We start from the raw sequence: 10,798 nt of genomic DNA on the forward strand, positions 1-10,798 counted from the left end.
AGTTTTCAAAAAAATAAAAGAAAATGATGGAAATATCAAAAAAATAAAAGAAAATAAGTTTCCCATGTGATATGTGGTCTACTTGTTGGGAAAATTTACAAATATGAATTTCGACTTTATTTGCAAAATCTCTCTGGAATTCGTAAAATGGGCATAACTTTTGCATACGAACTCGGATTAAAAAGTTTTATATATGAAAAATCATCTACTCAAAAAGTTACATCCGAATTTAACATGGGGAACCCCGTTAAACATTTTCAAAATCCTCAAAAACCTAATAGAAAAAAAGTTACGGGGCTTTCAAGATCTAGAGGCAAAAAAAATTCAAACTTACTAGTGGCGCACCGTTTGCTAGGTGCGCCACTAGTAACAGAAAAAAAAGTTTATGTTGAATTTTTTTTGGAATTTTTTTTCAAAAAATGATACGTAATATGACCGGGAAGTTTGAAATATTTTTCAAAATTTCATCATACTCATGAACATGAACAAAGTCCTAGACATCAACAAGGTTTAATAGGATTGATATGTAGATATATCAACAAGTGCCTGTGAAGTGAGCTGGTGAAGTTAAGCGTGCTCAGGCTGGAGTAGTGTGAGGATGCGTGGCCTTTCGGGAAGTTTGACCACAGAGTGCGATTTGACTTGAGATTAAGCATATTGACCCGAGATTAAGCCATATTGACCCGAGATTCAGAAAAAAAACGAAAAAAAAACTGATTTTTTTTAAAAAAAAATTGTTACTAATGGCGCACTTCTATGTGGTGCGCCATTAGTATACGAGATACTAATGGCGCACTTCCATGTGGTGCGCCATTAGTATACGAGCGCACCGTGGGCTATACTAATGGCGCACCCGCCATTAGTATACCAGATACTAATGGCGCACCAGTGGTGCGCCATTAGTATTTAATACTAGTGGCGTGGTACTAGTGGCGCACCAGTAGTTCGCCATTAGTAGGCAAAACTGGTGCGCCACTAGTAGGCCTTTTCCTAGTAGTGCGGTGACATTCGGGTGCAGATCATCGAGTCTGATCCGGTTGCTGAGAGATCTTCTCTTGGTGGTAAAATTCCAGGATCTGACGAGATCCGTGCGCCAGAAGAGTTGGTCCGTTTAGCGTGAGGCAGGCGGAACAAATCTTCGGTCGCAGTTCATCTTCGGGCAGAATGGCCGACACAAGAGCAAAGGTACAGATTACGGTGGACAGAGTAGAGAAAGAAGTAGCAGATTTGCCAGCGGAGTTAGAAGGTCTACAGGATCTTAAACAAGAAGTAACAAAAATTCGGTCAGAAATGGTGACCATGCCGCGAGTGGAAGCAAAATTTTCTGAAATGACTGATGGGATTCATCAGACTTTACAGCTAATTTTGCAGAACATGAACATTGGATCGCAGAAAACGGAGATACTCACACCAGATCCAAAATAGCAAGAGCACACTAACCAAGCAGGTGCTAATGCCCAACGTCCAGTCACAGTTCAGGACAGCACAACCCTGTTTTCAGAACCAATGTCCAGAAACCTGGAGCAAGAGTTCAGAGTTCAGGAGAAAGTACCAAGCACAACTATAACAGGACTAACTACTAGTCTACCTCATGCATCCTTGTTCAGTGAAAGCACCAGAGTAATCAGTGACAAACAACAAGAAACACAAGGAGGGGGACAATTCAGAATGGCTTCAGTTAGCACAAATGCCACAGTGCAACCTCATACCCTGGGTTTCTCTGGTAACAGTGGTTACTTTGCTCCTATAACTGCTCCACTTTTCTCTCCACCTCATACATACAATCCCAGCACTGGTCAATATATTAATATGACAACAACTGCTCAAGGACTCCCTCCTGTATATCAAGCAGTGGGAAATTTGTATGATTTGCAGAGAAATCAGCATGCTACTTAGTTAGGAGGTCCCTCATATTTTGCTTAAGCAGTCCTCAAAGGACCAAGGCTGGAAATTCCTCTTTTCAGTGGAGAAGATCCTGTTGGGTGGTTAATAGCATGTGAAAAATTATTTGATATGTCTGGCACTCCTTATGAACAGTGGGTAAACCTGGCAACTGGACATTTACAAGGCAGAGCAGCAAATTGGCTGAAGAACATATGTGTGCCATGGCAGATGGTGACCTGGCAACAATTCTGCCAAATGATAGCTGAGAGGTTCTCAGAAGCCAGTGTCCATGAAGCTGTGGAATTGTTAAAAAACATACAGCAGACAAATACAGTTGCCCACTACATTGACAGTTTTGAACAGTGTGTAGCTCTAGTTAAGAGAGATCCCCCCTGTTTGCAAGAAAATTTCTTACTCAGTTGTTTCATTGGAGGTTTAAGAAGTGATATCAAACATGAAGTTTGTGGACAGAAACCTACTGGTATTATAGAAGCTTATTGGTATGCAAAAGTATATGAGAAGGCTGCAGCTGCTAGGAAGGTTCAATGTCCTCCAGCTTACAGATCCAGAAACTACTCCCCTTCTTATAAGAACCAATCAGCTCCACTACAAGTGCAAGTACCTCCTCAAGAAAAGTACACTGTTCCTTTTCCAAAGGATGCCAGAGCCTGCTGGTACTGTAGAGAACCATGGACAAGACAACATAAGTGCAAAATTGGAAAAACTCTCCATATTCTGCAAGAACTGGATGAAGATGAGGACAGTGACAATGCAGAAGAAAATGCAGTTGCAGAACAAGCTTATCACACTGCTCCAAACACACCTGACAAGGAAAAGAACAACAATACTGTAGAAACACCTGCTCAAGCAATGCATATCTCAGTACATGTTGCAGAAGGCACTCCTGGACCAAATACACTATCATTGATCATAGAGATTGCGGGAAAGAAAGCTACAGCTCTATTTGACAGTGGATCGCCTGACACCTTTATTAGCAAAGAGTTTGTGATAAAGAGCAATTGTCATCAGCAACCAATACAACCCAGGAAAGTTACTGTTGCTGGTGGGGGAAAATTATTCTCACTGTCAAAGGTCCCACAAATGGATTTTAAGATCCAAGGACATACTTTCTGTAGTAGTTTCAGAGTATTGGATTTACAATCTTATGACATCATTTTAGGGGCAGACTGGATTTACCAATACAGTCCTATCTGTTTGGACTTAGTGGAAAGATTGCTGGTAGTCACAAAACAGGGCCAGCCAGTGACACTATTTGACCATACTATACCTAAAAAGCATTGTCTGCTGTCAGCAGCTAGAATGGAAAAACTACTACAGAAAGGTGTTATGGGATATATACTACAAATAAATGAAGTGCAAACAGAGAACAACAAAATTGTTGGAAATATGCCCTAAAGGCAATAATAAATGGTTATTATTATATTTCTTTGTTCATGGTAATTGTCTATTATTCAAGCTATAATTGTATTGTCCAGAAATCGTAATACATGTGTGAATGCATAGACCACAACGTGTCCCTAGTAAGCCTCTAGTTGACTAGCTCGTTGATCAACAGATAGTCATGGTTTCCTGACTATGGACATTGGATGTCATTGATAACGGGATCACATCATTAGGAGAATGATGTGATGGACAAGACCCAATCCTAAGCATAGCATAAAAGATCGTGTAGTTTCGTTTGCTAGAGCTTTTCCAATGTCAAGTATCTTTTCCTTAGACCATGAGATCGTGCAACTCCCGGATACCGTAGGAGTGCTTTGGGTGTGCCAAACATCACAACGTAACTGGGTGACTATAAAGGTGCACTACGGGTATCTCCGAAAGTGTCTGTTGGGTTGGCACGGATCGAGACTGGGATTTGTCACTCCGTGTGACGGAGAGGTATCTCTGGGCCCACTCGGTAATGCATCATCATAATGAGCTCAATGTGACTAAGGCGTTAGTCACGGGATCATGCATTGCGGTACGAGTAAAGAGACTTGCCGGTAACGAGATTGAACAAGGTATTGGGATACCGATGATCGAATCTCGGGCAAGTAACATACCGATTGACAAAGGGAATTGTATACGGGATTGACTGAATCCTCGACATCGTGGTTCATCCGATGAGATCATCGTGGAACATGTGGGAGCCAACATGGGTATCCAGATCCCACTGTTGGTTATTGACCGGAGAGGCGTCTCGGTCATGTCTGCATGTCTCCCGAACCCGTAGGGTCTACACACTTAAGGTTCGGTGACGCTAGGGTTGTAGAGATATGTGTATGCGGAAACCCGAAAGTTGTTCGGAGTCCCGGATGAGATCCCGGACGTCACGAGAGGTTCCGGAATGGTCCGGAGGTGAAGAATTATATATAGGAAGTCAAGTTTCGGCCACCGGGAAAGTTTCGGGGGTTACCGGTATTGTACCGGGACCACCGGAAGGGTCCCGGGGGTCCACCGGGTGGGGCCACCTATCCCGGAGGGCCCCATGGGCTGAAAGTGGAAGAGAACCAGCCCCTAGTGGGCTGGGCGCCCCCCCATGGGCCTCCCCCCATGCGCCTAGGGTTGGGAACCCTAGGGTGGGGGGGCTTCCCCCTTGCCTTGGGGGGCAAGGCAACCCCTTTCCCCCCTTTGGCCGCCGCCCCTCCATGAGATCTCATCTCTAGGGCCGGCGCCCCCCCCAGGGGGCCTATATAAAGGGGGGGAGGGAGGGCAGCAACCTACAACCTTGGGCGCCTCCCTCCTCCCTGCTACACCTCTCTCTCTCTCTCTCGCAGAAGCTCGGCGAAGCCCTGCCGGAGACCCGCTACATACACCACCACGCCGTCGTGCTGCTGGATCTCCATCAACCTCTCCTCCCCCCTTGCTGGATCAAGAAGGAGGAGACGTCGCTGCACCGTACGTGTGTTGAACGCGGAGGTGCCGTCCGTTCGGCACTCGGTCATCGCTGATTTGGATCACGGCGAGTACGACTCCGTCATCCACGTTCATTGGAACGCTTCCGCTCGCGATCTACAAGGGTATGTAGATGCACTCCTTTCCCCTCGTTGCTAGTAGACTCCATAGATGCATCTTGGTGAGCGTAGGAAAAGTTTAAAATTATGCTACGATTCCCAACAGTGGCATCATGAGCCAGGCCTATGCGTAGTTACTATGCACGAGTAGAACACAAAGCAGTTGTGGGCGTTGAGTTTGCTAATTCTTCTTGCCGCTACTAGTCGTTTCTTGTTTCGGCGGCATTGTAGGATGAAGCGGCCCGGACCGACCTTACACGTACGCTTACGTGAGACAGGTTCCACCGACTGACATGCACTAGTTGCATAAGGTGGCTAGCGGGTGTCTGTCTCTCCTACTTTAGTCGGAACGGATTCGATGAAAAGGGTCCTTATGAAGGGTAAATAGAAATTGGCAAATCACGTTGTGGTCATACGTAGGTAAGAAAACGTTCTTGCTAGAAACCTACAAACCACGTAAAAACTTGCAACAACAATTAGAGGACGTCTAACTTGTTTTTGCAGCAAGTGCTATGTGATGTGATATGGCCAGAAGATGTGATGAATGATATATGTGATGTATGAGATTGATCATATTCTTGTAATAGGAATCATGACTTGCATGTCGATGAGTATGACAACCGGCAGGAGCCATAGGAGTTGTCTTTATTATTTTGTATGACCTGCGTGTCATTGAATAACGCCATGTAAATTACTTTACTTTGTTGCTAAACGCGTTAGCCATAGAAGTAGAAGTAATCGTTGGCGTGACGACTTCATGAAGACACAATGATGGAGATCATGATGATGGAGATCATGGTGTCATGCCGGTGACGAAGATGATCATGGTGCCCCGAAGATGGAGATCAAAGGAGCATAATGATATTGGCCATATCATGTCACTGTTTGATTGCATGTGATGTTTATCATGTTTTTGCATCTTATTTGCTTAGAACGACGGTAGTAAGTAAGATGATCCCTTATAATAATTTCAAGAAAGTGTTCACCCTACTGTGCACCGTTGCGAAGGTTCGTTGTTTCGAAGCACCACGTGATGATCAGGTGTGATAGATTCTAACGTTCGAATACAACGGGTGTTGACGAGCCTAGCATGTACAGACATGGCCTCGGAACACACGCAATACACTTAGGTTGACTTGACGAGCCTAGCATGTACAGACATGGCCTCGGAACACGGAGGACCGAAAGGTCGAGCATGAGTCGTATAGAAGATACGATCAACATGGAGATGTTCACCGATCTTGACTAGTCCGTCTCACGTGATGATCGGACACGGCCTAGTTGAACTCGGATCATGTTTCACTTAGATGACTAGAGGGATGTCTATCTGAGTGGGAGTTCATTAAATAATTTGATTAGATGAACTTAATTATCATGAACTTAGTCTAAAATCTTTACACTATGTCTTGTAGATCAAATGGCCAACGTTGTCCTCAATTTCAACGCGTTCCTAGAGAAAATCAAGCTGAAAGATGATGGCAGCAATTATACGGACTGGGTCCGGAACCTGAGGCTCATCCTCATAGTAGCCAAGAAAGATTATGTCTTAGAAGCACCGCTAGGTGAAGCACCAATCCCTGAGAACCAAGACGTTATGAAGGCTTGGCAAACACGTGCTGATGATTACTCCCTCGTTCAGTGCGGCATGCTTTACAGCTTAGAACCGGGTCTCCAAAAGCATTTTGAGAAACATGGAGCATATGAGATGTTCGAGGAGCTGAAAATGGTTTTCCAAGCTCATGCCCGGGTCGAGAGATATGATGTCTCCGACAAGTTCTTCAGCTGTAAGATGGAGGAGAACAGTTCTGTTAGTGAGCACATACTCAGAATGTCTGAGTTGCACAACCGCTTAACTCAGCTGGGAGTTAATCTCCCGGATGACGCGGTCATTGACAGAATCCTCCAGTCGCTTCCACCAAGCTACAAGAGCTTTGTGATGAACTCCAATATGCAGGGGATGGAAAAGACCATTCCTGAGGTATATTCGATGCTGACATCAGCGGAGGTAGAAATCAGAAAAGAACATCAAGTGTTGATGGTGAATAAAACCACTAAGTTCAAAAAGGGCAAGGGTAAGAAGAACTTCAAGAAGGACGGCAAGGGAGTTGCCGCGCCCGGTAAGCCAGTTGCCGGGAAGAAGTCGAAGAATGGACCCAAGCTTGAAACTGAGTGCTTTTATTGCAAGGGAAGTGGTCACTGGAAGCGGAACTGCCCCAAATACTTAGCGGACAAGAAGAAGGCCGGCAAAACCAAAGGTATATGTGATATACATGTAATTGATGTGTACCTTACCAGTACTCGTAGTAGCTCCTGGGTATTTGATACCGGTGCGGTTGCTCATATTTGTAACTCAAAACAGGAACTACGGAATAAACGGAGACTGGCGAAGGACGAGGTGACGATGCGCGTCGGGAATGGTTCCAAGGTCGATGTGATCGCCGTCGGCACGCTACCTCTGCATCTACCCACGGGATTAGTTTTAAACCTCAATAATTGTTATTTAGTGCCAGCTTTGAGCATGAACATTGTATCTGGATCTCGTTTAATTTGAGATGGCTACTCATTTAAATCCGAGAATAATGGTTGTTCTATTTATTTGAGAGATATGTTTTATGGTCATGCCCCGCTGGTCAATGGTTTATTTTTGATGAATCTCGAACGTGATGTTACACATGTTCATAATGTGAATACCAAAAGATGTAAAGTTGATAACGATAGTCCCACATACTTGTGGCACTGCCGCCTTGGTCACATTGGTGTCAAGCGCATGAAGAAGCTCCATGCAGATGGACTTTTGGAGTCTCTTGATTATAAATCATTTGACACGTGCGAACCATGCCTCATGGGTAAGATGACCAAGACTCCGTCTCCGGAACAATGGAGCGAGCGACCAACTTATTGGAAATCATACATACCGATGTGTGCGGTCCAATGAGTGTTGAGGCTCGCGGAGGGTATCGTTATGTTCTCACTCTCACTGATGACTTAAGTAGATATGGGTATGTCTACCTAATGAAACACAAGTCTGAAACCTTTGAAAAGTTTAAGGAATTTCAGAGTGAAGTTGAGAATCAACGTGACAGGAAAATAAAATTCTTACGATCAGATCGTGGTGGAGAATATTTAAGTCACGAATTTGGTACACACTTAAGGAAATGTGGAATAGTTTCACAACTCACGCCGCCTGGAACACCTCAGAGAAATGGTGTGTCCGAACGTCGTAATCGCACTCTATTGGATATGGTGCGATCTATGATGTCTCTTACCGATTTACCGCTCTCATTTTGGGGCTATGCTTTAGAGACTGCCGCATTCACCTTAAATAGGGCTCCGTCTAAATCCGTTGAGACGACACCGTATGAATTATGGTTTGGGAAGAAACCTAAGCTGTCGTTTCTGAAAGTTTGGGGATGCGATGCTTATGTCAAGAAACTTCAACCTGAAAAGCTCGAACCCAAGTCGGAAAAATGCGTCTTCATAGGATACCCTAAGGAAACTATTGGGTATACCTTCTACCTCAGATCCGAAGGCAAGATCTTCGTTGCCAAGAACGGGTCCTTTCTGGAGAAGGAGTTTCTCTCGAAAGAATTGAGTGGGAGGAAAGTGGAACTTGATGAGGTGATAGTCACCCCTTCCGAACCGGAAAGTAGCGCAGCGCGGGAAGATGTTCCTGCGGTGCCTGCACCAACTGGGGAGGAAGTTAATGATGATGATCATGAAGCTTCGGATCAAGTTACTACTGAACCTCGTAGGTCCACAAGGACACGTTCCGCACCAGAGTGGTACAGCAACCCTGTCCTGGAAATCATGTTGTTAGACAATGGTGAACCTTCGAACTATGAAGAAGCGATGGCGGGCCTGGATTCCAACAAATGGCTAGAAGCCATGAAATCCAAGATAGAATCCATGTATGAAAACAAAGTATGGACTTTGACTGACTTGCCCGATGAGCGGCGAGCCATAGAAAACAAATGGATCTTTAAGAAGAAGACAGACGCGGATGGTAATGTGACCATCTATAAGGCTCGACTTGTCGCCAAGGGTTATCGACAAGTTCAAGGGGTTGACTACGATGAGACTTTCTCACCCGTAGCGAAGCTGAAGTCAGTCCGAATCATGTTAGCAATTGCCGCATACTATGATTATGAGATATGGCAGATGGACGTCAAAACGGCATTCCTTAACGGCTTCCTTAAGGAAGAGTTGTATATGATGCAGCCGGAAGGTTTTGTCGATCCTAAGAATGCTAACAAAGTATGCAAGCTCCAGCGCTCAATCTATGGGCTGGTGCAAGCATCTCGGAGTTGGAACATTCGCTTTGATGAGTTGATCAAAGCGTTTGGGTTTACACAGACTTATGGAGAAGCCTGTGTATACAAGAAAGTGAGTGGGAGCTCTGCAGCATTTCTCTTATTATATGTGGATGACATATTATTGATGGGAAATGATATAGAATTCTTGGAAAGTATTAAGGCCTATTTGAATAAGTGTTTTTCAATGAAGGACCTTGGAGAAGCTGCTTATGTATTAGGCATCAAGATCTATAGAGATAGATCAAGACGCCTCATTGGTCTTTCACAGAGTACATACCTTGACAAGATATTGAAGAAGTTCAGTATGGATCAGTCCAAGAAGGGGTTCTTGCCTGTATTGCAAGGTGTGCAATTGAGCACGGCTCAATGCCCGACCACGGCAGAAGATATAGAAAAGATGAGTGTCATCCCCTATGCCTCGGCCATAGGGTCTATTATGTATGCCATGCTGTGTACCAGACTTGATGTAAACCTTGCCGTAAGTTTGGTAGGAAGGTACCAAAGTAATCCCGGCATGGAACACTGGACAGCGGTCAAGAATATCCTGAAGTACCTGAAAAGGACTAAGGATATGTTTCTCGTTTATGGAGGTGACGAAGAGCTCGTCGTAAAGGGTTACGTCGACACTAGCTTCGACACAGATCTGGATGACTCGAAGTCACAAACCGGATACGTGTATATTTTGAATGGAGGAGTAGTAAGCTGGTGCAGTTGCAAGCAAAGCGTCGTGGCGGGATCTACATGTGAAGCGGAGTACATGGCAGCCTCGGAGGCAGCACAGGAAGCAGTCTGGATGAAGGAGTTCATTACCGACCTAGGGGTGATTCCCAATGCGTCGGGCCCGATGACTCTCTTCTGTGACAACACTGGAGCCATTGCCCTTGCGAAGGAGCCCAGGTTTCACAGGAAGACCAGACATATCAAGCGTCGCTTCAACTCCATTCGTGAAAGTGTTCAAAATGGAGACATAGATATTTGTAAAGTACACACGGACCTGAATGTAGCAGATCCGTTGACTAAACCTCTCCCTAGGGCAAAACATGATCAACACCAGGACGCAATGGGTGTTCGATTCATCACAATGTAACTAGATTATTCACTCTAGTGCAAGTGGGAGACTGTTGGAAATATGCCCTAGAGGCAATAATAAATGGTTATTATTATATTTCTTTGTTCATGGTAATTGTCTATTATTCATGCTATAATTGTATTGTCCGGAAATCGTAATACATGTGTGAATACATAGACCACAACGTGTCCCTAGTAAGCCTCTAGTTGACTAGCTCGTTGATCAACAGATAGTCATGGTTTCCTGACTATGGACATTGGATGTCATTGATAACGGGATCACATCATTAGGAGAATGATGTGATGGACAAGACCCAATCCTAAGCATAGCATAAAAGATCGTGTAGTTTCGTTTGCTAGAGCTTTTCCAATGTCAAGTATCTTTTCCTTAGACCATGAGATCGTGCAACTCCCGGATACCGTAGGAGTGCTTTGGGTGTGCCAAACGTCACAACATAACTGGGTGACTATAAAGGTGCACTACGGGTATCTCCGAAAGTGTCTGTTGGGTTGGCA

This window comes from Triticum aestivum, chromosome 2D, assembly GCF_018294505.1.
Source record: "Triticum aestivum cultivar Chinese Spring chromosome 2D, IWGSC CS RefSeq v2.1, whole genome shotgun sequence".
NCBI lineage: Eukaryota > Viridiplantae > Streptophyta > Magnoliopsida > Poales > Poaceae > Triticum > Triticum aestivum.